The following is a 27187-nucleotide window of genomic DNA, read 5'->3' as shown; positions in this document are numbered from 1 at the left end:
ATTGACCATAAGTTTATCAATTTTATTGGTTTTTTCATCAAACTAACTCTTGGTTTTATTTATTAGTTCATAATTTCATTCATTAGTTCATAGTTTCAATTTTTATTAATTCCTCCTTTAATTTTTAGAATTTCTAATTTGGTATTTACTTGGAGGTTTTTAATTTGTTCTTTCTCTCATTTTTTTAGTTACATGTTTAGTTCATTGATTTCTTCTTTTCCTAATTTATTCATGTAAACATTTAAAGATATAATGTATCCTCTGACAGCTGCCTTGGCTGTATCCCATAAGTTTTGGTATGTTGTTTCATTATTGTCATATTATCTAGGATGAAATAATTAATTCTTTCTATACTTTGCTGTTTGATTCACTCATTCTTTAAAATGAGGTTTTTTTTAGCTTCCAATTAGTTTTGGGTCTTTATCTCCCTGTCCCAATAGTGCATGTAATTTTTTTGCATTATGAGCTGAGAAAGATGTATTCACTATTTCTGCCTTTCTGCAATTAATTATTAGGTTTTTATGCCCTAGCACATGGTCAATTTTTGTGTCAGTGCCATGTACTGCAGAAAAAAAAGTATATTCCTTTCTATCCCCATTCAATTTCCTTCATAGGTCTATCCTGCATAGGTTTTCTAATAATCTATTTGCCTCCTTAACTTCTTTCTTGTTTATTTTTTGGTTCGATTTATCTAAATCTGAGAGTGGGAGGTTGAGGTCTCTCACCAGTAGAGTTTTGCTGTGTATGTCTTCCTGTAACTCCAACTTCCCTTCTAAGAATTTGGTTGCTACACCATTTCATGCATACATATTTACTTTTGAAATTACTTTATTATCTATGGTACCTTTTAGGAGGATATAGTTTCCTTCCTTATCTCTTTTAAGGATATCTTTTTTTTGCTGCTGCTTTGAGATAAGGATTGCTATGCCTGCTTTTCTCACTTCAGCTGAAGCAAAATATATTTTGCTCCAACCTTTTACCTTTACTCTATATGTATCTCTCTGCTTCAAGTAAGTTTCTTGTAAGCAGCATATTGTAGGATTCTGGTTTTTAATCCACTCTGCTCTTCGCTTATGTTTTAAGGGATAGTTCATCCTATTCACATTTAAAGTTATAATTGCTAATTCTTTATTGCCCTCCATGCTATCTTCCCTTTGTTTGTATTTTTCCCCTTCTCACTGTTCCTTTGAACTTTTTTTTTTTCATTTGACCGAAACTGGTTTTTAAGATGTTATTTTCTTCAGTATTTTTTTTTTCTGTATTTCCTTCATCAAACTGCTGACTTGGTCTTCATGATTTTCCAGCATTGTTCTCATTTGTCTTCCCTGTTTTTCCTCTACCTCCCTTGCTTGATTTTCAAAATCTTTTTTGAGCTCTTCCATTGCCTGAGACCAATTCATATTTTTCTTTGAGGCTCAGAAACTTTTACTTTGTTGTATTCTGAGTGTTTATTTTGATCCTCCATAGGACCAAAGTAATTGTCTAGGATGGGATTTTTTTTCTTCTGTTGTTTGCTCATTTCCCCAGCCTATGACTTGATTTTAACTCTTTGTTAAAAGCTTTTGAGGATTTTTGCAGCTGTTTCAGGGATACCCCTCAGGGATCTGCAAGTTCTCACTCCCTCCAAGTTCTTGGGAGATGCTATGACTGCTCTCCTGGTCTGTGCGTAAACACCTCTGCTCTGGAACTGTGAGTCCCTACTCTGCTTCAGGCAGTTAGCTCTGGCATAGGCTTCAGACTGCAACCGAGATCTGAGTATTGGCAAAGTTGCCAAATTCTGCCTCAGAGATAGCCAAGAGACCTCTGCAATCTCCCCTGACCCCCTTACCATCCATGAGCTAAGTGTTCTGGAAACAGCTACTGGGTGGCTCCCTGCTGGGTGACTCCCCAGGCCTGGCCCTGATCCACTGGGGCCAAGTCTGTGATGAGACCTGAGCTGGACTTGGCTCCACTCTCACTCTGGTGCAGCAGAAATTTCCTGATGAGCTTTCAAGTTGTCCTTGGCAATTTCTGGGCCAAGATGTCTGAAACTGCCATCACTTCCACGTACCTAGGCACCCCACAGTCTGTTCCTAGATGGCTACAGCTGGTTTGCCCCTGCACCACCCAGGCTGTGGGCCCTTTCTAACCCTAGTGCAACAGACTGGATCCTGCAAGCCAGCTCATGCTGGAAAATTGCTTCACTTGATCTTCATGTGGGTACCACTTTCGAATTTGACAAGAGCCGTTATTTAAGGATATTTGGAATAGTCTAGGGGAGAGCTCAGGCAGGTCCCTGTCTTTATCTTGGCTCTGTCCCACCCATAATAACATTTGATGGTCAGAAATTTTTTTTTGTTGTTGACTCATTTTTCTTTTAATAAAGCATTAAAAGACTAGTTTGGCTCTGTTTCCAGGGTGGAGGGCAGCCTATCCCAGGCTTTAGGGGCTTTCTGCAGTTGTTTTCAGAGATACTTCTTAGGGACCTGTAAGTTTTCAGTTCTTCCAAGGTGGTTTAATCTGTGGAGAGAAGTTTCCTGGCTTGTACTCTAGTCTGTGAGTGACCACAAGTGAGCTTTTCTATCCTGGAAGTGTGAAGGAGGGTCCCTGCTCCCCTGGGCACTGGTATGCCAGTGCTTCTCCTCACCTCCTGATTGCCACCCAGAGCTATGACCCAATTTGAGTATAGGCACAGCCACAGAGCCTGCCTCTGTGTTAGCAAAGAAACCCCTGAAATATCCTTCTGATAAGTTGTTCGACCCATTACCATCTGTGCTAAGAGCTTTGGAACAGAGCCTCTGCTGACTCAGTCACTCCTAAGGCCTGGTCCTGGTTTTCTGGGTATCCCAGAGCCGAGCACAGCATCTGCCACATAGTCAGTGCTTCATAAATGCTTATTACCCTGGCCTATTTTTTGAGACTCTGTCTCACTTAGTGAACTTATCTGTCACATGAGTTTAATTATCACCTCTGTACTAATGATTTCCAGAAGTATATATCCATATAGCTTTTTTCATCATCCACAATTTTCTTTTAGACTTTTAGGATGCATTTCCTTTATAGATCTTGAAGTCAATTCCTTATTTTAAGCTCAAACCTTCCTATCTCCCAAACCACCAATTTTATATAATAAATGCTTGTTGACTGACTTCCTTGAGAAATGGAGTCCTTTTTTTTACTTTTTTTTTTTTTTAGGTTTTTGCAAGGCAAATGGGGTTAAGTGGCTTGCCCAAGGCCACACAGCTAGGTAATTCTTAAGTGTCTGAGACTGGATTTGAACCCAGGTACTCCTGACTCCAGGGCCAGTGCTTTATCCACTATGCCATGCCACCTAGCCGCCCCTACTTTTGATTTTTATTTATCTTTTTTTAAATTTAATATTTATTCTCATTTTGTACAATTAATGTTATTTTTACATTAGTAAAATATTCTTGTTTAAGAGTAAACAAGATACCCCCTCCCCCCATAAATATAGACTTGCTTCAGTGATAAAGTAAAGGGGAAAGAAAAAAAATTAAAATTAAAAAAATAATAGTAATAATTGTAGGTATGGCCAGGTGGTGCAATGGACGGAGCACCAGCCCTGGAGCCACAAGCACCTGAGCCCACATCCAGCCCCATTCACCCAACAATCACCCAGCTTTGTGATATGCAAGCCACCCAAACCCCACTGCCCTGCAAAAACCAAACAAAAGAAAAAAAAGACCGAAAATAAAATAAAATAGTAATAATAGTAGGGGTGGCTGAGTGGTGGACAGAGCACTGGCCCTTGAGCCAGGAGCACCCGGGTCCAAATCTGGCCTCAAACACCTGAGGATCCCCCTGCTATGTGGCCCAGGCAGGCCAACCAGCCCCATTTGCCCTGCACCCCCCAAAAAAATAATAATAATAAAAAATGTGCTTGAGTCTTTGTTCCAACACCAACAACTCTGTCATGGGTGGCTCACATTCTTTAGGATAAGTCCATGGCAAAAGTTACTTCCATATTTTTCCACCGTTGCCATTGCTGATCACAACTCCCCTCCTTTCATATTTCTCCCCTACCATGTACTATATTTTCTCTCTCCTTTCACTCTGACTCTGCTGTAGGGTAGCTGAGTGGTGCAGCAGACAGATCCCTGGCCCTGGGGCCAAGAGGTCCTGAGCACCCATACCACCCCTTAGGCCTAGAATCTACCTGGCCCTATGGTCCTGGACAGGCCTTCCAATCCCAGCCCCTTGCAATAAGTAAAAAAGAAAATGTGTTATATCTGACCACTCTCCCACCATGGTCCATCCTCTCCTCCATCATTCATATCCCTACCCCTTCCCCCTATTCCCCCCCTCTCTCCTTCTTACTCCAGATGCCTATACCCCATTGAGTATATAGGCTGTTTCCTCTCCTAACCACTTCTGATGAGAGCGAAGTTTCCCTCATTCCCCCTTGCCTTCCCCCCTTCCATATCATTGCAATAACTCATTATAATAAAGAAAAATATTATTATATGAAATATCTTGGCCTATTCTCCCTCTCCTTTTTCTTTCTCCCATTATATTTCCCTTTTTTTTTCTGTTGACTCCATTTTTTACACCATATTTTATCTCCAAATTCAGCTTTCTCCTGTGCTTCAACTATAAAAGCTCCCTCTACCTGCTCTATTAACTGAGAAGATTCATATGAGTATTATCAGTGTCATTTTTCTATACAGGAATACATGCAGTTCATCCTCATTAAGTCCCTCATATTTCCCCCCTCTCCTCCAATCTCCATGCTTCACACGAGTCCTGTATCTTAAGATCAAACCTTCTGTTCAGCTCTGGCCATTCCAAAAGGAACATTTGAAATTCCCCTGGTTCATTGAAAGTCCATCCTTTTCCCTGGAAGAGGACATTCAGCCTTGATGGGTAGTTCATTCTTGGCTGCATTCTAAGCTCTTTTGCCTTCTGGTATATTCTATCCCAAGCCCTATGAGCTTCCAATGTAGTTGCTGCTAAGTCCTGTGTGATCCTGACTGTAGCTCCACAATATTTGAACTGTGTCCTTCTGGCTGCTTGTAATATTTTCACTTTGACTTGGGAGTTCTGGAACTTGGCTATGATATTCCTAGGGGTTGGTTTTTTGGGATTTCTTTCTCGGGGGGATCTGTGGATCCTCTCCATTTCTATTTTGCCCTCTGCTTCTAGAATATCAGGGCAATTTTCCTGTAGTAATTCTTTGAAAATGATGTCAAGGCTCTTTACCTGATCATGACTTTCAGGTATTCCAATAATTTTTAAATTATCTTTCCTAAGTCTGTTTTCCATATCAGTTGTTTTTTTCAATGAGATATTTCACATTTTCTTCTAATTTTTCATTTTTTTTGATTTTGAAGTATTGATTCCTGATTTCTGGCAAATTCATCAATCTCCCTGAATTCTATTCTTTGTCTGAAGGATTTGCTCTCCTCAGAGAGTTTTCTTATCTCTTTTTCCATCTGGCCCATTCTGCTTTTTAAAGCATTCTTCTCCTCAATAACTTTTTGAACTGTTTTATCCATTTGACCTAAGCTGGTTTTTAGCATGCTATTTTCTTCAGCATTTTTTTGGATTTCCTTGACTAGGCTGCTGACTTAATTTTCATGTTTTTCCTACATCTCTCTCATTTCTTTTCCCAGTTTTTCTTCTAACTCCCTCATTTGATTTTCAAAGTCTTTTTTGATCTCTGTCATAGCCTGAGCCCAATTTCTGTTTTTCTTGGAGTCTTTAGATATAGGAGCTTGTGCTTTCTCATCTTCAGACTGAGTATTTTGATCATTCTTGGGCTCATTTGCAAAATATTTCTCAATTGTGTTCCTCTTTTTTCTCTGCTTGCTCATTTTTCCCAGCCTGCGCCTGTTTTGGGGGTGCTTCCTGATCTTTTGGGACACTCCCACAAGGATCTCAGTGTGTGAGGCTTTGTCCCCCCTCCTGGTCTGTGAATGACCATATGCACCCCCCTCTGCCACAGGGCTGAGGTAGGGGGAGCCCTGCTGCTCTTCCAGGGGGAACTAGACTGGCATCAGGATCTGAATGTGGTCAGAGCCCCAGAGTCCTGTTCCAGAGGCAGAGGACAGAGCTCTGCAGTCTCTCTTCACTCCCCTCCCTCAGCTCAATGGGCTCATGCCCTGGGGGCTCCTGCTTACCGCCCTGCCTGCATCTGTTCCTGGGTCTGGGCTGGGGAAAGACCACCTTGCTGGCTGTGTTCCCTGAGGGCTGGGCTCCACGTGCTCACTCTGGCAGATGTCCCCCTCTGTTCCCCCACTTTGTGCCCAGTGCTCCCGGGGCATAGGTCAGGAAACTGCCCCTGCTGCTGTGAGCTGCAGCTCCCAGCACCCTGGGGCTGCCTCCAGGAGGCTGAAGTTCTTTCGCTCTGGCCCCTGGGGAGCAGAGATTTTCTGCTCTTTTCCAGCTTACCTTGAGTAGGAGAATTGCCTCATTGGGTCCCTCTGTGGGTTCTGTCTCTGGAAAGTTTAGTTAGAGTCCTTAGCTTATGAGTTTTATCAGAGAGCGCCTAAGAATAGATCCTTTCTTGTCGCCATCTTGGCTCCGCCCCCCCAATGGAGTCCTTTTCACAAACATTTGTGTTTATTAGATTATAATATATTGAACTTTGTTTTGTTTTGGCTCTCTTTATAAAGTATTCTCTGCAGATCAATTTGTTTTGTAATACATTAAATGCATAAAGTAACTTAGTTAATAATAGTTTTTCTTTTGGCACAGTTCCACCATTAGTAGTAAATATCTTTCCAATTGCTTGTGACTTTTTATTTTTTTTTAAGGGTCTTTGCCATTGAATTCCTATGAATCTTGGTTTATTTGTTATAAGTTTCTTGTGCATTTTAAAGTTATTTTAAATGAACTTTCTTTTAATGTAATTTCTTGATTTTTGTTAGTTAAATCCAAAATGTTGATTTTGGGGGACTTTATTTTGTATCCTGCTACTTTATTATCCTTTGTATATATCCTTTGTATTTTGTATCCTGCTACTTGTCCTGTAACTTCTTTGTTTATTTTTTCCATTTCTTAAAGATACCATCCCATTATATGTTTTTTTAATTATTTTTTTATTTTGCTAAATATTATTAAATTACATGTTAAATAATTTTTAGCAATCATCTAACATTTTTTAAGTTCCAAATTCTCTCCCTCCCTTCCTTCTGTATCTCCCCATTTTTTGGAAGGGCAAGCACTTTGATTTTGATTATATGTGTAAGATCATGCCAAAATATTTCTGTATATAAACAAATTAAAACAATAAAAATAAAGTAAAAACAAATATACTTCAGTCTGCATTTAAAATCAGGAATTTAGAGTTCTTTTATTCTCTTTTTGGAGGGGAATAACATTTTTCATCATTGGATCTTTGGAATTGTCTTGAGTTGTTGTCTTGATTAAAACCTCTAAATCTTTCATAGTTGATCTGTTATTATCTGTGTGCAGTGTTGTCTTATTTCTGTTCACTTCACTTTACATTATTTATATGTCTTTCAAGGTTTTTCTGACAGCATCTTGTTCTTTATTTCTTACAGTGCAATAGCATTACATCACAATCTTATACCACAATTTGTTTAGCCATTCCCTATTTCATTGGCATCTCCTTGATTTCCTATTCTTTACCACCACAAAAAGAGCTGTTTTATATATATTCTTATACAAATTTTTCCTTTTCCCTTTTCTTTGATCTGTTTGAGGTAAAGCCCTAGCAAATGTGATTACTAGGTCAGAGTATACATAGTTTTGTAGCCCTTTCAGTATTGTTCCAAATTGTTTCCAGAGTAGCTGGACCAGTTTACTACTTCACTAGAAATGCATTCATGTCCCAGTTTTTCTCTATTCCCTCCAACATTTGTCACTTTCCTTGTTCAAGTTCTTTTTCTAAGATCAGGCTATATAAGTATTCTGCTTACTCTTCTGTTAATATGGACAGTTTATATTTTTTGACTTCTTTATATAAATATTTTGTTTTCCAATTAGTTTCCAATTAGTTGTTTTCCAATAGTAGTTTATACTAATTATTATTTTGCATGGTTTTGAATTTTATGATTTCCCCCCCTCCCCAAGAGAAGGCAGTCTGATAGTCTTTACATTTGTTTCATAATATGCATATGTCAAAATTGAATGTGTCCTCAAGGAAGAAAGAAAATGTTAGAGATAGTAAAATAATGTAATACATAAAACAACTTTTTTTAAGAATTGAAGATAATAATCTTTGGTTTTCGTTTAACCTCCACAGTTCTTTCTCTGGATACAGATGGTATTCTCCATCACAGATCCCCTAAAATTATCCCCGATTATTGTACTGATGGAGTGAGCAAGTCCATCAAGGCTGTTCATCACCCTATGTTGTTGTTAGGGTATATTCAGTGTTCTTCTAGTTCTGAAGATTCATGTATCATCTCATATAGAAAGGTAAATAATTAAACCTTATTGAATCTCTTAAAATTTCTCTTTCATCTTTACTTTTTCTATGCTTCTCTTAAACCTTGTGTTTGAAAGTCAAATTTTCTGTTCACTTCTGATCTTTATTTGGAATACTTTGGATTTTAAAGTATTATTATTATTATTAATATTATTATCCTTTATTCATTAGCATTATACTCAATTTTGCTGGGTAGATTATTCTTTTTTTTTTTTTTTGCAAGGCAATGGAGTTAAATGATTTGCCCAAGGTCACACAGCTAGGTAATTATTAAGTGTCTGAAGTCAGATTTAAACTCAGATCCTCCTGACTCAAGAATGGGTGCTCTATTGTACCACCTAGCTGCCCCTGGATAGTTATTCTTGATTATAATCCCAGTTTTTTGCCTTCCAGAATATCATATTGCAAGCCTTCTGTTCCTTTAACATGATAGCAGTTGAATCTCGAGTGATGTTGACTGGGGTGCTACAATAATTGAATGATTTCTTTTTGTTTGCTTGAAGCATTTTCTCTTTGACCAGGTTCTGGAATTAGGCTATAAAATTCCTTGAAATTTTAATTTTGGGATCTCTTTCAAGTGGTGATTGATGGATTCATTCAGTTTCTGTTTTGCACTTTGGTTTCAGGATATAGGGTAGTTTCCCTTGATGATATCTTTAAATATGATGTCTAAACTCCTTTCATTGTGGCTTTCAGAGAGTTCAATAATTCTTTTTTGTTGTTGTTGGGGTTAAGTGATTTTTGAATTCAGGTCCTCCTGACTCCAGGGCCAGTGCTCTCTCCATTGTACTACCCAGCTGCCAAAGATATCCAATAATTCTTTTTGTTTGTTTGTTTGTTTTTAGTTTTTGCAAGGCAAATGGGGTTAAGTGGCTTGTCCAAGGCCACACAGCTAGGTAATTATTAAGTGTCTGAGACTGCATTTAAACCCAGGTACTCCTGACTCCAGGGCCGGTGCTTTATCCACTGCACCACCTAGCCGCCCCCAATAATTCTTAAATTATCTCTCCTGGATCTATTTTGCAAGTCAGTTGTTTTCATATTTTTTCCTTTTTTTTTTCTTTTGACTCATGGAAGTCATTAATTTTCACTTGCCCAATTTTGCTTTTTAAGAAGTTATTTTTTTCAGTGAGCTTTTGAACCTCTTTTACCAAGCTATAGGGCAGTTAGATGGTACAGTAGATAGAGCACTAGCTTTGGAGTATGGAGGGAGTTTGAATCCAGGCTCATATACTTGACACTTGCTAGCTATATGACCTTGAGCAAATCACTTAACCCTGATTACCTCAATCCAGGACCACCTCCAGCTGTTCTGATTCTGGTCACTGGATCCAGATGACTCTGGAGGAGAAAGTGAGGCTTGTGACTTAGCACAGCATCCTCTTACTCAAATTCTATTCATATGCTTGGCATGACTTCACATCCCCTGATGACATAGTCTTCTTCAAGAATGAAGGACAAATATCATCATTTCAAACATCATCATCTTTTCATCATTTGTTTCCATTTCTTTACCTCATTTTTTCTCTATTATTTTAATTTCTTGTAGGAAAAAAATAATTTTTGGCTCTTCTAGGAATACTTTTTGTTTGTTTGTTTTTGCAAGGCAATGGGGTTAAGTGGCTTGCCCAAGGCCACACAGCTAGGTAATTATTAAGTGTCTGAGACCAGATTTGAACCCAGGTACTCCTGATTCCAGGGCTAGTGCTTTATCCACTGTGCCACCTAGCCTCCCCTCTTCTAGGAATTTTTATCAGGTTTTGTTCAATTCACATCTCTCCCCTTCCCCTTCTTCCCCCCCCCCCCACTTTTAAGGTGTTGTTTGTAACTATTTTCACTTTATTTTTTCCTTTGAAGCTGTGTCTTGATCTTCCTTGTTACCATAGTAAATTTTTATAGTCATTTTCTTTTGTTTTTGTTGTTTGCTTATTTTTCCACCTTATTTCTTGAATAAGAGCTTCATATTAATGTTGGGTGCAACTGTGATGGACTGACCACATTATTTGAATGCCAAATGTACTCTTGCCATAAAGACTTTTATGGAGAACTTACACAGGGCAAGTGCTCCCAGGGGTGTCAGAAGAATCAATACTGGGACACCTTGAAGGTGAACTTTGAAATTGAGTATGTAGCCTGGGAAACACTGGCACAGGACAGCCTAGCATGGCCTGCCCTTTTTAAGAGACTGTATGAGCAAGGAAGAATTGAAGCATCTCAAAGGAAATATGAGATACAGAAGTTTATGGTTGTTCACTTGGGCTATTTGTACCTGACTTGTGGTGGAGCATTCCAAACTCATATTGGTCTAATCAGCTACAATTGGACTCACTATTATTTGCCTCTAACATAATGATGTCATTTTTGGTCATTTTCAATAATGAAGGACAAGAAACAATCCTGGCATGGGGGTAGGTACCCTATCTCTGTATGTGGTATTGGTATACTCAGTGGGAAGAGGCGCTTTTTCAAATTTCAGGATTTTTCATACTGCTCTTTCAGAGCAAGTTCTGGAGTTTTAAAAGTTTTCAGTGCTGCTATCTGGGGAGATACATTTTCATTGCTCTCTTGGTTTATACTCTGGAAGACTTGTGACCTCTTGGGATTGTAATTGATAGTGTTCCTCAGAACCCATTCTTCTTTGGGACTGGAAATGATACTATTCTCAGGGTTCCTGATTACTTGGGACTAGAAGTGATACTTCTTTAGGTTTCCCTTCTCTCTTGATAGAATGTGTTCCTTTCCACTCTTAAAATGTGACCCAGAAGTACATATAGGCAATGGATTTGCTGAACATCAACTAGTCCTATGTTCAATACTAGCACAAGGGTCCCTTTTAATCTCTTTTTAACAGTTGCTAGGTTACCTTACTGTCACTGGCTTGATAGCTCCTGAAGCTTTCCTTTCTCTGTTAGGACCACTTGGTTCCATCACAGGGCTTTCATCCACATTGGTTCTGTGGCAACTTTTTCTCTGCTGTTTCATGCCCTTTTCTTCTCTTAGGCTAGGCTTCAGTTCCTCTATTGTCACCTGTTGCTTGTCTTCTGTGTCCTTCCTGTCAGTGACAGTGGGAAGTTAACACTTCCTTCAGAATTGAAGGAATTTTTAACTTCTGGTGAAGCCTCTGGATGGCTTCTCAGTATAATGTTTCTAAAAATGTAAAATAAAATAAGATTACAAAGAAAAGCAGTTATATTGAAATACTTTCAGCAAAATATTTTTTTAAGTTCATAGGTACCAGGTTAAGAACTTCTGCTCTAGAATACAGTCTCTAGATTTCTGAATTCTTAGCAATACTGTCCATCAGTCATCTTTCAACTCTTTCTGCTCACCCTCCCTCAAGAATGTCTTCATTGGGGGGTGGATATTCTGAGGAATTCTCTCAGCCTTTCTCTGTGATGGGTAGGAAGAATTTTTTTTAACTCATTTTTCTTTTTCTTTTTTGTAAATGTTTTATTGATATTGTTATATCCATATCAATACCTGTCTCCAATCTTCCTCAAATGAAGAAGTATAGGTAAACAAAACCAATTAGCAGTCTGAAATGTATGTCTAATTACATATTTATCTTCTACCACCTTCCTATGGATAAGAACATTTTAAAAAAATAATCACAGATTTATTGTCCCAGAATTGAAATTGTCTACCAGATCTTAGAGCTAAACTTCCAAAGCTACAGTTGATAACTCTTCATCAGAATCCATAGAGGAAGGGGCGTCTAGGTGGCTCAGTGGATAGAGCACTGGCCCTGGAGTTGGGAGTACCTGAGTTCAAATCCAATCTCAGACACTTAATAATTACCTAGCTGTGTGGCCTTGGGCAAGCCACTTAACCTCATTGCCTTGCAAAAAACAAACAAACAAACAAATAAATAAATAGAGCCCTAAAAAAAAGAATCCATAGAGAGGGGAGAAGAGTAGGACAAGGTGTTGAGGAGGGGAGCAGATGGAAAAGAATAGAGATAGGACGGAGAAACAGAAGTAGAGCTATAGAGAAACAGAATGAGAGGAGAGAGAGAGAGAGAGAGAGAGAGAGGATTGAGAGAGATTGATTGATTGTTGGTAGGGTCCCCCTCTTTTCTCTTTGTGGGTTACAAATTAAGTCTGATGGTAATGTCAAGAAGAATAGATTTATATCTTGGGGGTAAGTGAGGATTTACTATTGAAGAGGAAAAAATACAAGAGACACAGGGAGGAAAAACCAAAGCCAAACTACAAAAAAGAAAGTCACTGGAGCACTTTCCACATGAAACTTTCTCTGATCTTAAGTGCCTCCCCAACAGTGCTGTCCATTGAAGAGTGCTTCACTCTCACTTTTCTGAAGTTAGAATAATTTGCATGTTTTCCCATTGAAATAATTAAAAACAGTAAATGTATGCTTCCTTTCCCTGAGGTGACCTTTGTATGGATTGTTACTAGAAATGAAAGCCAAGTTTCTTGGCTTCTAGTTAGTTCTCTGCTCCCTTGACCATACTACTTCACTTTGCTTACACATTTTTATTGATTTGTATTTTAAGTTCATTACTTGGAAACCAAGAGGCCTATAGAGGGGATTTCAATGTATCTAAAATAGTATAGATAAATTATTCATTAAAGAAGTAAACATGAATTCATGGTTCTTCAGCCATTTATGAGAAGAAATGCCAAAACTGGACTCTAGTTTCCCAAGCAAGGGATAAGAATATGATAAAGAAAACAGTCTTGAAATAAGATAGTTTTAAGGACAACCCACATTCCAAGGAAGTTTGTATGAAATTTGAAGACATGGACAAGTGGAATTTTTATCAGAGATGATCTGTATCCTCTTTAAGAATCAGAATTTTTAATAAAGAATGTTAAATGGGGAAAAAACATGAATTCCATTTTATAGGGTAAAGGAAAATTGGATTGGAGAACTTTTATTCCTTTATCCTCCCAGTGTGTAGAGTTTGAGGTTAGCCTTGGGGATTTATCAGAGAGAGCTTGTTTTATATGACTTTGCTACTTTTAAAAAATAGGGCTATCTCTGGAAGAAATAGGAGAGGACTTTCTGGGCCCATTGGTGCATGTACTTCCTGAAACAATTGCCAGTGCTCTTTTGAAGGACACTCCCATCATTCAAATGAAGACTTTACAAGTGAAGATGTGATGACTAGGTTATTGTTTACACCTTTCTTAAACATCCAGTTGACAACCAGCCTTTAGTAGAAATATTCATCAAACCAAATAAATAGAAAATAAAATAGCAGAAAGGAAAGTTTTATTAAAAAAAATGTAGGGGTGGCTAGGTGGCGCAGTGGATAAAGCACTGGCCCTGGAGTCAGGAGTACCTGGGTTCAAATCTGGTCTCAGACACTTAATAATTACCTAGCTGTGTGGCCTTGGGCAAGCCACTTAACCTCATTTGCCTTGCAAAAAAAAAAAAAACAAATGTAAACAGTAGTGGAAATGTATTTGTGTTTTTATATTTATTATGCAGAAGAGACATGATGTCAGTTCCTTAAACTCAAGAATTATTAATCATTCTTTATAGCACCTAGTACAGGTAAAGTCCAGGTTTTATTTAGCTACCACTGATCAGTGTATGGTCAGCTAGACAGTTCACTGGAGAGAGCACTGGGCCTAGAGTCAGGAAGACCTGAATTCAAAACTAGCCTCATATACTAGTTGTGTGATTCTGGGCATATCACTTAATCCTATTTGCCTCTGTTTCTTCATCTTTCAAATGAATTGGAGAAGGAAATGACAAATTACTCCAGTACCTTTGCCAAGACAACTTAAATGGGGTTCCAAAGAGTCAGACATGACTGATATGACTAAGCAGCAATAATTGTACCTTCCACTGTAATTCTGAATGTGTAGAAAACAAATGTGTGATAATATATGTGTGAATATTTGGGAACAAAATACTGTTTATATGAATTTGTTTTGAAAAGCATGTCATGAAAAAAAAAAGTTTATCCTTCCCACTGTCTCTAACCTCCAATCTTTTCCTATTTACTGATTTCTTCTTTGCTGCCTACAAATATACACAGGTATATTTGATCTGACCATGCTTACTAGATAGTTTTTTTAATCTTTTCTCTCCTTCCTGGTTAAACTCCTTGAGCAGACCTTTGTCTTCAGGTATTTCCACTTCCTTATCTCTCAATTTCTTCTAACCCCTCTGTAATATGGATTCTGTCCCCATCATTCAAGTGAAATGTCCCTCTCTAGAATTACCCATTAAGCATTAATTGCTAAACCTAAAGAGTTTTTCTTATTCCTCATACTTTTCAACCTCTCTTAGCAGTGGACACTGTTGACAACCTTCCCTGGGATACTCTCTATTTTTCAGGTTTTTTATGACTTTGCTTTGTCCTAGTATCTCTGCTCCCTAACTGTCCCATTCCTCCTCCTCCTCCTCTTCCTTTTTTCATTTTTTTTGAGTTTCATATTTTTATTTTAAAAATTTTGTTATTTTTCTAATTATATGTAATGGTAGTTTTCAACAATCTTTTTTATTAAATTTTCCTCCCTTCCTTCCTTCCTCCCTCCCCCTGATAGAAAGCAATGTAATATAAAATCTGTATCTAAAACCATATTAAACATAGATCCATATTTTTCATGTTGTGAGAGAAGAATCACATCCAAATGGAAGAAAACAATTAGAAAAAATAACATAATTCATAAGACAACCTTTGAAAAAAATTGTAGTAAACTTTGGTTTGCATTTAAATTCCATAGTTCCTTCTCTAGATATGGATGATATTCTTTATCACAAGTCTTATATTAGCATTATAATTGATTATTTTATTGCATAAATTATCAAGCCCATAATAGTTGATCATTACCCAATATTGCTGTTAGTATGTGCAATGTTCTGGTTCTGGTCACTTAGCAAATCTTTCCAGGTTATTCTGAAGACCCATCCCTCATGTTTTCTTTTGAAACAGTAGTGTTCCATCACATTCATATTCCACAATTTGTTCAACCATTCCCTAATTATGGACATTCCTTCAATTTCCAGCCTTTGCTACTATGAAAAGAGCTGCTGTAAATCTTTTTTTGTACATGGTTTTTTACTCATGTGATCTCTTTGGTACACAGACCTATTAGTGGTATTGCTAGATCAAAGGTTATGCAAAGTTTTTGCCCTTTGGGCCTATTTCCAATTTGCTCTCCAGAAAGAAGATTGGATCAGTTCACAACTCTACCCACAATACATTAATGTCCCAGTTTTCCCATCCCCCCCGGGATCATTTTCCCTTTTTAGTCATATTGGCCTATCTGATGGGTGTGAGGTAGTTCACCCATTTCTTCTTATTTACCTTTGCTGGATTTCCATCCATGTAATATCCATTAATCATGGTATTCCCAAGGCTCTGTTCTGATCCTTCCTTTTCCTTTCCCTCCATACAATCTCATTTGATGATCTCATCAGTTCCCATGGATTCATTTATTACTTACATACTGATAATAACTAGATTTGTTTCTATAGTCCTACTCTGTTTCCTGGGTTTTGGTACCTCATCATCAACCTACATTTGGATACTTAGAACTGGATATCCAATAGGCATCTCTAACTTCACATTTTTAAAACCCTTTTCTTTCAAGTCCTTCCAATTTGAATTTATTTATTTATTTTAGATTTTACAATTTTTTTCCCCAACCTTGCTTCCCCCCCCCACAGAAGGCTGTCTCATAATTATTTCTATTATATAATATATATATATATATAAAATGAATATGTTGAGAGAAAAATTATATCCTTAAGGAAAAATAAAATAGGAGAGATAGCAAAATTACATAATACATAAGATAACTTTTTTTTTTCAATTTGAAGTTTTTATTTTTTTTTTTGAGAGCTCCAACCTTTTCCTAGTTCCCCAGGCTAGGCTTGCAACCTTTATATTATCCTTTAAAGGTTTTTACTCATTTCACATAGCCATTCTATTGACACATTTCATTGTTTCTTCTATCACAATATCCTAACTTAATATGTCCCCTTCACTCTTTTCATACTATTATCATTGAATTTGAGGTCCCATTCAATTCTCATATGAACTATTATAATAACTTTCTAAATGCTTTTCATTATCTCAAATCTTTCTTCACTTAAATGTATTCCCCTCTCCCCCATCTATCTATGAAGTTGTTTTTCTAAAGTGTGGGTCTGACCATGTCATACCTTTCCTTAAGGAGCTTCATCTGCTCCCTCTTTGTCAATCAACATCTATTAATACCTTCTATATGCCCTCTTTATTCTGTGCGAATGTTATTATATAAAGAAAAACAAAAGACAGATCCGGCTCTCAAGGAGTTTACAATCTAATGCAGGAGTCAATATGACACAACTATATACAACAAACTATATTTAGGATAAATAGGAAATAATCACCAGAAGGAAGGCACTAGAATTCAGAGGGATTAGAAAAGTCTTCTTGTGGAAGGGGGGACTTCTTTAGCTTGGAATTGGAAGGAAACCAAGGAAATCAAGAAGTAGAGATGAAGAGGTAAAACATTCCAGGAATAGGGAGTAGCCAATGAAATTGCCCAGAGTTGTGTCTTCTTAAAGGAACAGTAAGGAAGTCAGTGTCACTAAATCATAGAGGATGTGTGGGGAGAGGAGTGAGATAGAAAGGCAATGTAATGTGTAAGAAGAAAAGAAAGATATGTGTATAGGAGAGTATGTCTAGGTTTTGAATGAAAAACAAAGGATTTTATAATTTAATAGGGAGTCATTGCAGTTCATTGAGTAGGTGGTGATATGGTTGGATATGCACTTTAGGAAAAGCACTCTGATGTATAGGATGGATTAGAGTATAGGTTGGGGGCAATTGGTCCAGCCATGAGGGAAAGTTAATAGGGAAGTTTAATGATAATGAATTCATTTTTTGGACAGATTGACTTTAGGATGTTTACCACATATGTAGTTCAAGCTGTCTGATAGGCATTTAGAGATGTGAGAATAGAGGTCAGAAGAGAGGTTAGAACCACATAAATAAATCTGAGAATCATTAGCATAGAAAGAAAAATTGAATCAACAGATCTATGTGGAACACTCATAGCTGACAAGTGGGACCTGAATGGAGATCCAGCAAAGGAGACTTAGAAGAAGCAGTCGGGTAGGAAAGAGTAGTGTCCCCAAATCCTAAAGAGAGTATTCAGGAGAAGAGTGTCACCTAACAGTGTCAGAGGATACAGAAAGGTCAAGAAGGATGAGATTGAGAAAAGGCCTTTAGAGTTAAAAAAGGGAGTAAGCAGAAATGAAGTGATATAAATTGTATGTAAATTATATTCTTACAGAATTTAACCACAAAGACAGCAGAGATGTGAGACAATAGCTACTAGGGAGGAAAAATCATGTAACTCCTTAGAGTTTTGAGATGACGGAGACATGGGCATGTATGGGAGCAGTAGGGAACCAGGCAGTATCCAGGGAGAGATTGAAGATAAGTGTGAAAGTTGGGGTGAAAGAGGGGGCAATCTGCTGGAAAAAGATTGAATGGAATAGGGTCCCTTTGACCTCCAAGATCAATTATAAACAAAAATCATTACAACCGAGTTCAATTCCTATCCTTAAAGTTTTTTTATACTTGACCTCTTCTCCATATATTCTGCAGTCTAATTACTTTAACTTCTTGCAGCTTGTCTCACTCAGTCTTATATCTGTACTTTTACACTTGCTGGCATCCCATGGCTGTAATACTCTGCCTTCTCACCTCTACTACTTAGCTTCCTTTAGTCCAAATCTCACATTATAGGAGATACTCCTAGTCTCTCCAGCCAATAATGCCCCCCCCCAAATTGACCTTCCATTTTTCTCCTTATATTTTGTATGTTTCTAGTTATTTATTTATTGTTTCATTCCCATTAAAATAGGAGCCCCTGAAGGTCAGAGACCATTTTTTGCCCTTTTTTGTATCCTTAGTACATAATATAGTTTCTGGCACATCATAGTTGCCTAATAAATGTTTATTGACTAATTTTAAGGCAGTATTCTTAATGCCCTTTAATATAGGATAATGAAATTTAAATGTTTTCTGGCAGCCAACTACTTTGGTAGAGCAAGAGACCCTTCTACTTCCATGACAAGATGAATGATCATAAGGAATGGAAAGAGTGGTGTTATTTTAACAAGTTACCAATTAGATGACATCTGGTTTGCTTAAATACGGGAAATAAGTTCATTCACACTTTTGACCCATTCTGAACTCTGGTGGTATATATGTCTCAGTATCCCTTTGGAATACTGGGTTTGTTTGGAATATGCTTTGAAAAGCACTAGTCTAAATCATGAACATGTTTCACAAATCAGACAAATTAAAAAGAAAGTTTGAAACATTATAAACTGAATAGAAGTCTGACAAATAAAGGGAATTTGCTTACAAGGCAGAAGTCTTTCTTGATTTTTTTTTGACATATTCTCTTCAGTTTATTCACTAAAGAGTGTGATATTCGCCATCAGTAGGTGATAGATTTATGTCTCATGATTCCACAGGTGATGTATTTAGTTTCTAGATATTAATGCATTCTTTTGCAGACCTTGATAGATTATACTGCATTTGACAACTATTTTGAATTATAATTATTCTGTACTTATCAGTCATTTATAATTAACTAATCACTTAAAGATAAAGGTAGCTAAATTTGAAGTTTAGGAGATTAGAAACTGAACAGATGAAAAATCATCATTCTTCTGAACTTTTATTATGAATGCCAACAAGTACTAGCTCTCAAGAGTTTATTGCCTTGTTGGCACACATAGGATAATTCACTCCACTGGTGGACATGTACCTTAGTGTATTGAAAGGCCCTGAATCTTGGATGTGGGAACACACAGGATTAAATAATAATTTTTCAGGGAATAAATGAGTGAGTTTTTTGAAGAAGAGCTGGGAGCAGTTTTCATTGTTTTGCAAGGCAGCTGCTGTAACATGAAGGAGAAATCCAGAGAGAAAGATATCCAACATTAACATTTGTTTTCCCATGTCAGGTGTACTTTCTTGAATGAAAATTAAGAATGAGATTGTACCAGCAGAGGGGCCTAGAGACCAATAGAGAGAGACTATTACCTTCTATTCTGACCTGATCCCAAGATTGAGCATATAATATTGGAAATTTTGGTCCAGGCAAAAACTTATGAAGAGAACTGAATCAGAGTCTTGTTAACAGTTTCTTTATCTGACAAAATGATGGATTTGGATTAGTGGACTCTTTTTTTTAGGGTTGTTTTTTTTTTGCAAGGCAAATGGGGTTCAGTGGCTTGCCCAAGGCCACACAGCTAGGTAATTATTAAGTGTCTGAGACCAGATTTGAACCCAGGTACTCCTGACTCCAAGGCTGGTGCTTTATCCACTATGCCACCTAGCCGCCCTCAGTGGACTCTTAAGATCCTTCCTGACTTTAAATTTGCAACCCAGTGATTTCATTGAAGCTTCTCCTTTCTTTGACTGCTGTAACTAGGAGGATATATAGACTTTATTGTTGTCTCATGTTGTTAGAATTCTTAGTCCTTGGATGAATTCCAGAGAAAAGCTCAAGCTCTGGAAAGTATACTGAAAGTAATATACTGAAAATTTCAGGTTACTTAATTACTATTTTTTTCCAGAGAAGCATCATTATGCAGTTTAAAAAAAAACAGCCTTAGAATTGGCAGACCTTGGTTCAACTTCTTTGTTGTCTCATGCCATTTGGTATATGAGTTAGTGATGGGTCATTGTACTCTCTGAGCCTCAGTTTCTTAGTTTATAAATTGTATATAATTATGCTGTCCCTGCTTACTTCATAGGATTATTTAGATAAAAGTGGAAATGCTTTCTAAAAGTGAATTATCATTACTATTTTACTCACATTAAGTGGGGAGAATTTAGGTCATTGATTAAAAGAAGATTTTTAAAAAGTATTTGTGAAATATTTCTTTTTCTGCATCTTAGTTTTACTACTACTCAAGGTAGATAGTCTTGAATTTTCTTTGCCTAACTACTGGGTTTCAGGAAGGCCCCAATAAAATGGTAGGCTTCTGTTCACCTTCATGAAGTCTAAGTTGTCAAAATTAATGTCGCAATGAAATTTGGTCCTTTGACTCAGAGTGGTACTTTGTGATACTTACTGGTGGTGTCAAAATCCTTGGATGTTATTATTCTTTCTGCATTTTTGTGATAGAAGTTTCAGTAAGTTGTTAACTGAAGTTTTAAAATTCAGACTTTGGAGAATCTCCCATTAAAAACCAAAGAAAACTTTACTAGCAATTGATAATGCTTTGGTTTATTTTCATTATTTAGATGCCTTTAAATCTTTCATTCATAATATGCTCCTGTAGACATATATCCACCATCCATCTTTAAAATGGCCTTTGAGTCTCTTGAAATCTTGATTTTTTTTCCTGACATGATACTATTCCACACAGACTTACTCAGTAACTTGTGTGTAAGAAGAAAGACAGATATGACCAGAAAGAATGTGGGCAAGTCATGGAACAGGAATGAGGATTGCATTGTAATAAAATATGAAAAGATCCAGAGGAAGGACTCAGATACCACTGGTAGATTCTCTGTGGAGAAGTTGGAGAAGAACATGATTAGAAGTTGTACAGGAAGAGAAAAACAGGAGTGGTTGTAAGGGAAGGAGTAGCTGTCCTGAAGAACTAGAGATCCATTAAGCAGTAGAATTTCAGGGGGATTTAAAACTTTTCTCTAATTGGAATAAGACATTGATTCTTATCACTAGTTTAATGTTCTGACCCTCCCTCTGGGCCAGGTCCTGGGCTAAGCACTTTATAACTGTAATTTCATTTAATCCTCACCTCAACCTGGGGTAGGCTCAGCATTCTATCCACTGCACAGTTGAAGTGCATGTTTACCACAAATACATGTTTGATTAGAGAGAATCAATTTTCAGGAAAGAAGAATAAGCTGCAGTTGTTCTGATAGTTGCAGCATCTTACTGAAAATCATGAACATCATTTATCAAATCTCCAGACAACTAACTGGTAGTGCAAAGGATAGAGTCCTGAGCCTAGAGTCAGGAAGACCTGAGTTCAAATCCAGCCTCAGAGGTCTTTCTGGGCAAATCACTTCAACAATCTGCCTTAGTTTCTTTAATTATAAAATGGGGATAATAACAAGTTGTTGTGACGATCAAATGAGATCATATTTGCTGTTGCCTTTCTGCTTAGCACAGTGCCTTTGCACATAGTTGGTACTATAAGAATCCTTTTCCCCCTTTCTTTCCCCTTCCCCATTTGACACCATTCAGAAACACTAGAAGTTCTGTCTCTAGATTAAGTTTATCATATATTAATTGTCAGTTTCCAACATCTTTGTCCATTCACTGATATATTTATCATGTTTTCTCTTTGTCTTTTCACATATGTTTATTTGAATCAAAACATGAAAGCTGTAACACATTGCATTCATATGTTTCATTAATGGATATGCCCCTGATTCCATTCTATTTACTTTTTCCACCCCCTGTTCCTAACTGCTAAGTTTACTTTTCCAAAGAAACTTCTCAAGACTTTCTTTTCACAACTTGAATCTCACTTCACTATGGTTATATTCTTTGTTTTTTTTATGTGTATTATAAAAAAGTATGCCATAAGAATTAGGAAATGGTTTTTTAGAATATGTGTTATTTTATGTACCATTTCATTTGTGCAGAGTTCTTAAGGATTGAAGTATTTCTAGTTTAGCATATTAAATTTCCCTAATTCCCCCTGAAGTAAGTGATCTATCACACCTCTGAATTTTCAGCACCATGTCTGTAACTTTCTTGTGTACTTACTGTATTTGAATATTTTGATTTGATTTATTATATTTGTGCATATTCTCCCTATTATGTTCGGTGAGGGTAGGGTCAAGTCTTGTTCCTCTTATTAGTAAAACCACCCTAAGTAGTTAGCAGAAAGTCTTGCCCAGTATTTGGATAAATATTTGTGAAATGATTAAGGGAATAAATAAGTTCATAATTAAATGAACTTATACTTTTAAGAGACAGGGAGCAGGAAGCAAGGTATTGGTTGCAATTCATATGCATTAAAAAAAAAAGAAACATTCCAGAAGAATCGCTGATAAAGTGAGAAGAGTAAGGGGGAAATGGTTGAAACCTGAGGTCAGTGCTCTCAGGCCCAGTTTGCTACTAGACTACACAATATGTTAAGGATTTTGTCAAACCACTCAGCTGTATTGACTGGATTCTCTACTCTGAAGTTCAATAGAGCAGTGACATTGATAGACATGTATTTCTCTGACCTTTTCAATTCTTTTGCCCACTTGAAGGTAAATGTAATGTAGACTCTTGTTTGGAGAGTTTGCAAGTCTCTTTGAGACAGGTAGGAGACCAAGGAGAGAGAAATATCTTTAGAATTCATCAACTGTATTTACATCTTTCTACGACCCTTTGCTTGAAAAACAATAAACTCATATAATGACTTTAAATTATTTTCATAGTTTTAATAGCGCTATCTGAAAAGTATCTCTTCTTGGAAAAACTGAGGAGAATGAACTTTTGACATCACTTCTTTTTTAAATGAATCATCTGGGAGTATTCCACTGCATTGGGTTAGTGTACTTATTTTACTGTTCTCAGAATTCACATTTTAGGTTATAAGTTGCCAATTGTTAACTAACCACTTCAAAATTAACTGTATACGTGGACTGCTTTCAATCATTTTCTGACATTTGCAGAAGAACACACTGACAAAATTATAACTTGGAGTGACGTTTCTCACATTGTGCCTTATAAAATAGATGACTATTTTATTGATTTAAAGATTTTAAGCTCTACATATTATTTCCATACTTAAATGGTTCTGTAATATTGAAAATATGGATAAGCAAATCACAACACTTTCACACCTCTCATTCTGTACAATTCTTATTTATTTCTTCCCATAAATCCTCCACAAAGGGCATATCTAGTGGGCTATGGATTTTCTTCTTCAATTCTCAATGTTGTATCCAGATAAGGAGCTGTGGAGTTTGAACAAAGTTCAAGGACTATTCCCTTTAATTTAGAAAAAAAAACGTATCTTATTGTCTGATCTTGTCACCTCTTCGACTTCTCTTCTCTTTAAGGATATGATTTCTCTCTCATCACACCCAATTTGGATCAAGGTACAACATGGAAACAAAGTAAAGACTGACAGAGTACTTTCTGTGGGGGGTGGGGGGAGGGAAGCAAGATAGGAGGGAAAATTGTAAAACTCAAATAATATCTTTAATAAAAATTAATTTAAAAAAATTCTCAATGTTGCATGACTACCTTCAGAACATATAGGCTTTCTATCAATTATCCTTCACCCCACTATATGATTACTCTAACTTCTTTTCTGGTTATACCACTCTCTTTTGACATCTTCTTTGCTATCTTTCTTGTGTCATTTTTTTTTATTGGTGGTATATTATAAACTTCTCTCACCCACCGTGAATCTCTTCATTGTTTTTTGGGTGGCCATTATTTTAATTCAGACTATGGTATTCTATGATTCGTAGTCATTAATGGAAAAATATTGTTGTTGAATAGATGAGCTTGGCTTCAGGGAGAAACTTAATGTCATTAATAATACTGTATAACTGACCATAATTAATCCCAACTCCACTATTCCTCCTGTTTAGTTCTGGGCCCAATTTGTTATATTTCCAAATATGTGTTCTGATAAATCTGCTCTGAGTTGTCTGTTTGCATTTCATAATTTGCATAATAAGTAATCTTCATCAACTTGGTTTCTCCTGTATATTTAATTGGTTGAATTCTTTTCAGTGAAGATGAATCTCATTTTAGAAACTGGAGTTATTATATTATTTTCTGAAGTTAGCATAATGCCACTCCCTAATAGGAACATCTGGACAACTAGAGGATGACTCTTTTCTATTTGGACTCTCAGCTGGACATCCTCTCTGACAATGGCCTCTCACTCTGTAGTGAAACTATTTCTCCTTGTTATTGTTGTTTTTGACACATTTTAGTTACAAAAAGTTAAAAAAAATCCTCTATACTAAATGTTCTAATGCATTTGTAATTTCCTATAAAAACAGATGCTTCAGAAAACATTTCACTCTCACTGAAATATATAGTTGTATTTTGCAGAAAGAAGTAGTATATCCATGCCTATGGGGCAAATCTAGCTCATGTGGTTTAAAATGTTCCATTCTGTCTTCCTCACAGCCCCAGTGCCCATAAGATTCTCTTGTTAATTTAGTTTCACACAGCAACTAAGAATTTAGATCAAAGAAGGGTTTTATTTTTATTTTTAAAAATAAAAATATCATGCTCTTTTATTATCAATTAAGCAGATGCTTTAAAACTGTTGTAAGACCATATGTTATATAGTTGCTTTTATACTGCTAATGCAAAACTAACAACAAACTTGAATAAAATAAACAGAAATCTGTCTTAATATTTTATCATACTTTATATCATACTAAAGAGACAAATGCCATAAGATCTACAGAAATATTCATTTCTCAGTACCCAAATGGCAGGGTAAATTTTTTTGTGTCTGTTGTAATCCTTAAAAAAGGGTCTTAAATATCATCTGGTCCTACCTTTTCTTTTTACAATTAAAGAAACAGAAAGAAGCTCAGCAGGCTAAGACTTGCCCATGTTTCTGGAGAAGTCAATACCAGAATCAAAATTTAAACCCATCTCCTTTGATTCAAAGTCCAGGGTCCTTTCCACTCTGCTTTGATAATTGAATTTGTATGGTGTGTGTAAATCTTTATTAAAATACATATAGCTCAGGCTGTTCAAAATGCAACCTGCAGTGAGATTTTATGCAGCCTGCCTGTGGGTTTACTAAATTGTTTAGTAAACAAAGCTACAGGAAAGCTCTCAGTAAAATGGTAAATCAAAATATATTGTCTATTGTTTCAATAAAATTTTTTACAAGTAAGATTGGGCAGCTCTGATATAGCTTATAAGTCAGAATTTGTATACATGTTATCTTTCCACTCTACCATGCCAGAGCTTATAGCAGTAGATGAAAATATGACTGAATGTGTCAGTACAATTTACCTTCATGGTGACGTAGTTCAAAGTCTTTTTCTTACTGAGGAGTGACAATAGAGTAGGTTAATCTTAATTTATAAAGAAAAGCACATATTCCATGTAAATTAAAAAATAGTGAAAATAGCTGTGTAGTTAAGAAGTGTTATTACATAACATGCAGTTTTAAACCTGCAAGCCTTCAATATTCTCTTGTCACAAGTAAGTAGTAATCTTGATTGGAACGCATCTCTTTTGGGACTTTGCTTCTTTAGCACTGGCCTGCCTCTTAGTTCTCTCCTCAAAAGGAAGTTATCCAACTGAACATCATTTGTTCATACTCAGTAGAAGGTTGTACTTGTCCTGGATGCTTGATTATTACTTGTAAAATGTTTGACAGTTTTTCCTATCAGACTTCCAGTAAAACTCTAAAGAAAGATTTGTGCCATTTATATTTTTGGTTTATGTTCCTACAAATTAGAGATTTGTAAAATTAAATTAATTTATTTTTCTAATTATTTGTAAAAAGAGTTTTCAACATTCATTTTTGTAAAGTTTTCTCCCTCTCGCTCTTCCTTTCCCCCATCTTAAGAAAGCAAGTAATCTGATAGCTTATACATGCACAATCATGTTACACATATTTCCACATTAGTCATGCTGTGAAAGAAGAATCTGAACACAAGGAAAAAACCATTAGAAAGAAAAAAACATTTGAAAAAGTGAAAATAGTATCCTTTGATTATCATTCAGATTCCATAGTTCTTTCTCTAGATGTGTATGGTATTTTCCATCACAAGTCTTTTGAAATTGTCTTTGATCATTGTAGTTGAAAAGAACTAAATGTCATAATTGATCACACAATATTGCTGTTACTGTATTACATTTGTTCTCATAGTTCTGCTCAATTCACTCAGCATCAGTTCATGAAAATGCTTCCAAGTTTTTCTTAAATCTGACTCATAGATACATTTAAAAGGATAATTAACTATTTAGGGTAGCAAATAAGTGCCCATTGATTGGTACAACCACAGGATTTCAGAGGAAGGAAAGATATCTTTTGGGCTAAGTTAGACAGGGAATGCCAGATAAAGATAGTAGAACTTAAGTTGAACACTGAAAGACAGGGCTATTACTCCTTATGGTCTGGAAAAAATGACCTTGCTATTCATAACATATATCACTTGATCTCTTGTTGCTAAGAGGCATAGGCCTTTCTCCTCACCTTGACCTCTTAAGCCCTTCTTGATTCTCCTAGCTGCTGACTGAAACCATCTCATATTTATTCTGAATGTTTATTATTATATTATTATTATATTATCCTCCTTGTTTGAATGTAAGTACCTTGAGGGTAGAGACTATTTTCATTTTTTACTTTACATTCCCAGAGTTTAATACAGTCTGGCACATTGTAGGGGCTCAATAAATGCTTGTTAATTGATTTTAGAAATCAGAAAGATAGTAGGAAGGGCAAAACAAAAATGCACAAAACATGTTTGGAAGTCTCAATTGACCATTTTGGCCAACAGGAAGGGCACATGAAGGAGAAAGGGAAAGTTGGAAAAGTAGTTTGGGGCTATATTTTAGCCTCTAGACCTTAAATGACATGTCATTGAGCTATTTATATTTTTAATCCTCTAGTTAATGAAAAGCCATGGAAGTGTAACTGAACTACATGTATATTTTTGCTGGAAGTGAAGCTTATGAAAAGTTTTCCTTATTAGATTTATTAGCTATTTAAGATCTAAACCCATAATAGGAAATGTAAAGGGATGTTGAGTCACAGAGTTTGGGTTTTCCCTTGTTCAAGTGGATGAGATCCTTTGAAAGGGAGCTAGAGAGCACTACCTCC

General features: G+C 36.4%; 1 protein-coding gene across 5 annotated transcripts in view; it reads left to right on the top strand.

Moving 5' to 3' along the window:
* Positions 1-27187, top strand: part of EXD3 (exonuclease 3'-5' domain containing 3) — a 441427-nt gene that overhangs the window by 81741 nt on the left and 332499 nt on the right. Inside the window, exon 1 of one of the 5 annotated variants that reach the window (XM_074210602.1) lies at positions 7409-8385. The exons of the other annotated variants lie outside the window; for them this stretch is intronic. The gene's annotated coding sequence lies outside the window, so the exon portion shown is untranslated. Of the gene's footprint in view, positions 1-7408; positions 8386-27187 lie in introns of those variants that run through there. 5 annotated transcript variants of the gene reach the window in all.

This window comes from Macrotis lagotis, chromosome 1, assembly GCF_037893015.1.
Source record: "Macrotis lagotis isolate mMagLag1 chromosome 1, bilby.v1.9.chrom.fasta, whole genome shotgun sequence".
Classification (NCBI taxonomy): domain Eukaryota; kingdom Metazoa; phylum Chordata; class Mammalia; order Peramelemorphia; family Peramelidae; genus Macrotis; species Macrotis lagotis.
This window is presented reverse-complemented; position numbering and strand designations above follow the sequence as displayed.